Here is a 4,171-nt window from a genome sequence, read left to right on the forward strand (position 1 = left end):
ACACGTGACGTGTGTTACGGCAGGGGCTTTGTTGCGGCTGTATTTGTGCTCTTCCGCAAAGGCTTCCCGTTCCCTGTGCCGTTCCTCGTACTCATCTGCCAGGATCATGAGAGCCTCTAGGTCGTCCACGTGGTAGGATCTCAACGCTAATCGGAGGTCTGGCGTGCAGTTCTCCTTGATGAGCTCCAGCTCATCATACCCAAGGGGTCTTATCAGGGTCTGCATCTCGACCATGTAGTCCTTGAATGCCTCCCTGAACCCTTGCTTCCTTTGTCTCGCCTTGTCCGCGAGCTTCGTGAAATATCCCCTGGGCAGGAAATACGTCTAGAAACTGTATATGAACTCGGCCCAAGTCCTCCAGTGCTTCTTGTTGGCTATGTACCACTTCAGAGCCTTTCCCTGCATTAATTCCGGCATGGCTCGGGGAATCATGTTCAGGTCCAAACCGTATTTGTTTGCGGACCATTCCACCTGCTCCAGGAATTCGAGGGGTTTTTCTTCTCCGTCGAAGCGAAAAGACCACTCTCTTACTTGCTTTGCTACTTTCGCGTAGTCTGGCGGGCTGGGCCTGGGTCTTTCTGGACTTGGCCTCCTTTCCCTGCTTGTCTCTCTCCGTTGCCCTTCTCGAAACATCTCCTCCATGTTCAGACTTGCGATTAAGTCTTCACCCTCGGGGTTCGTAAGCTTTATGCTTGGACCTGGTCTGGATATGCTGCCTCCAATTCTGTCCAGACTGCTGCGAGCTTTGGGTCGTTCTCTGTCTCTGCGTAGTACTCCGCTAGTGCTTTCCGCATGTCCTCTGTCCTTCCGGACAGCGATATGCGCAACCTCTGTGCGACATATGCGAAATCTTCCTTTTTGAGACGGTAGATCCAACTTCTACCCATACTGCTTTATTTGTGTTTACTGCCGGGATAATCACGTTATTTGGGCGCCAGATGTAACGAACTGATTTTTTTTGTCTGCTCGCTACGGAATACGTGCGGCTAGCTCAGTAGAGTTTGTGCGTTCGTCCCACCAAATTTATAGAATAACGTGATCACCCGGTTACCAGTAATAACACTCGCAGTTTCGTTCTCGGGTCTTTATTTGAGCTTCGTTTACAATGTACTTCAATTGTCCAGATGCCTCTGCTCTCTCGTCGTAGCATCGGACCTTCGCCTGGTATTGCCGCTGACGCGCGAGAAGGAAAGTCGAGGGCTTAGGGAAGCGTCACCGTTCCCAGACTAGGGTGAACAATTGGTGGGCTCTCAAAGGCATACGCCTCGCTAGCCACAACCTCTTGTCTCTTGCTCTGTCCCGGCCGGTCCCGCCAGACGCTTGTTCAGTTCCTTCCGACGCACCGCGCTATCGCCCGGATACGCCGCAGTCCCTGTAGCAAGACGCCCAGTGAAAGACGAACGTTCCACCCTACCTTTTCTCTTCTGCCGGTGCGGTCGGACCTGGTTGTCCTGCTCGGCGGCCTGGTTCCACTGTCTTACCGCTTTCGTCGTCCTGGGTGGCGCGGACCTTCGTTGTTGGGCGCTCGTCGCGTGGGCTGAGAATTGTTGTCGTACGCAGACTCACGGAAGCTCACGACTGTGATCCCCAAGGCAAACGCCTGTGGAACAGCAACGCGTCAACCCCACGTCTGGTTCGGACTGGTGGCGCCGGTACCACGCCTGCTTGGATTGCACGGACACACCAGGCTATCGCCTGGTTCAAGCACGCGATCTCCTGCACAGTCCACCGGGTCTACACCACAATCCCTGCCGCTTCCTCGGGTGCCCGCTTAGGTCTGGCCTCTTCTGTTGTTTGCCTCCTGGCTACTCGTGCTTCGTCGTTTGGACCTCAGCTACCTGCGACTCAGTTCGGAGACATTCTCGTCCCGAACGTCTTGACGTAGCGATCTTGCTCCTTGGTGACTATCACGGTCGTAGCTCCTCTGCTGACTTCGTTCTAACGTTGTTGACTCGTACACTTGCTTTCCTTGACTGTCCGTCCTGCTTCCAGCGCTCGGCCTGTTTATATAGGCCTCCTCTCCATGATTTTACCGTTGGCCCGGTCCAAAGTTCGATTTGTCCCGTTATTTGCCTTTGAGCCTGCTGACTCTCCAAACTCTCTTTTCAGCAAGTCCGGAGTCTCCGTCCTCTCTCTCTCCACTTCCCGAGTCTCCAAACTCTCTTCCTCTATAGTCTCCAAACTCTCTTTCTCCAGCCCAGAGTCTCCAAACTCTCTTTCTCCGTGCTTCGCACTGCCGTTACTACGCTTTGCCTTGTTGCGTAACTGGCAACGGCAGGCCCTCCTTATGCGATCACTATTCGCATTTGTGCGGAGTTTTAACTCCTGACAGTGGGTTCAGGACGGCTGTATAATATCGTCGGAAACATAGAATAAAAATCCATCCAGTTAGCAAAGTCTCCAGCGAATTTTGGTACCTCAAGAGAGGTCAGCGGTGCCCTATTCTTGAGTGAACGTTTCTGTTGGCTACATTCGCACCGAGAAATGTCGTCCGCAAATGTAGAGTCGGCGTGGATTTGTGAGGCGCGCTTTAAAATCTCAACACGAACTAAAGAATTAAGCGCTATGAGAACATCATCGAATTTCTCACTCAAATCGCGTTCCAATTGATCCAAATCGAACTCTTTAAGCTCGCTCACTATTTTTCGAAACATTCGTTGCAGCTCGTCGATCAGCTCCAACCTCACATGCAGAACTGAAGTGTCAAATGAAGTTAACGCAGAACTTGATAAAGAATCTGCTAATCGTTCCACTCTGTTATATATGGCAGTGCCTTGCGCCTCAAAAATGTCACCCTGTTTGCATCAGCGGTAACGTTTCCAGAATTTTTAACAGCAACAACAACAAATTCGGTTCAAGCGGGAAGATGAGTGCAAAGAAGAATCAGCGGCATCTTTCGTTATTTACCTTTAATGTGTAATTATTGCAGACAAATATTGTTAATGCACAAGCTCACTAATGTTGAGCTAATAATTATTTTTATTACCCTTTTTTGCAAATGAGAGACAATTTTTATGTTAGCTAACTCAAGAGATTTTATTTATTTTTTCTCATTTAATTTTATTTATTTATTTTTTTTATTTATTTCTTCTTATTTGCGATGCGCATGCATGGGGTAACGAGAGTCCGAATAATACAGAGCGAACAGCATAACGCAACGACAAAGATGCAGACGAGAGTACAAGAGAGCGCGATCTGTTGCTGATCCGCATAGATAAAGCTGAAGTGCCGTGGACTAATTGTTTTTCCCAATGTTGACAACAATTGGACATACACAAGTGGGCATAAGTATTTAGACAAGAAAAATATTCATTATATTTGTTTGTAACTTATTGTTTACTTACAGGAAAATTGTTTCATAATTTTAGTAAATAGGTAGACTATCGTAGTTAAATTAGCTAATATAAACATAGGGATAAGTTCATTGTTGAAAAATTACTTTTCTATAAATTATCGGTGGCATAAGTATTTAGACAAATTATTTAAATTTCATAAATTGAAAAGAGAAAAATGTGAACTAAAAAATTATAACAAATTAATAAAAAATATATCTCCTTTAGCGTCTATCACTTTTTGGAGACGTTTTGGTACAGACTGTACCAAGCTGTGGATATAATCTATTGAAATATCCTTCCATAAGGCTTGAATCTCTAAAATCGTTTCTTCGCGACTTCTAGATAAGTTTGCACATTTTATTTTCTTTATATATGACCAGAGGTTTTCTATTATGTTGAGGTCTGGACTTTGAGGTGGCCAATCCAATGTGTTTACGCCAACATCTCTCAGAAACTGCGTAATCAGTTTGGCCTTATGACAGGGGGCGTTATCTTGCTGGAGTATGAAGGACTCTCCGATCAATTTATCACCAGAAGGGAATGCATGATTATTTAGGACATCCAAATATTTTGTTTGATTCATGGTTCCATCAACGGGAACTAAATCTCCCAATCTCCAATTTTTGTTTAAATTGTGTCAACTTGTGTAAAAATGGAGAGACATAATAAAAAGTTTTTCGATTATGTATCTATTTTTGGTGGTTCAAAATGCTTGCAGTTATTTTTCCGAGTCTTGTTCCTATTTAAAATTAATGCAAAAATTATAATCGAGAAAATATTTTCTTTGGGTATGGACAGGGCCTATACTTACAGTTATTTGTATCGGGTCTGATAGC

Source organism: Drosophila santomea, chromosome 3R, assembly GCF_016746245.2.
Source record: "Drosophila santomea strain STO CAGO 1482 chromosome 3R, Prin_Dsan_1.1, whole genome shotgun sequence".
Lineage (NCBI taxonomy): Eukaryota > Metazoa > Arthropoda > Insecta > Diptera > Drosophilidae > Drosophila > Drosophila santomea.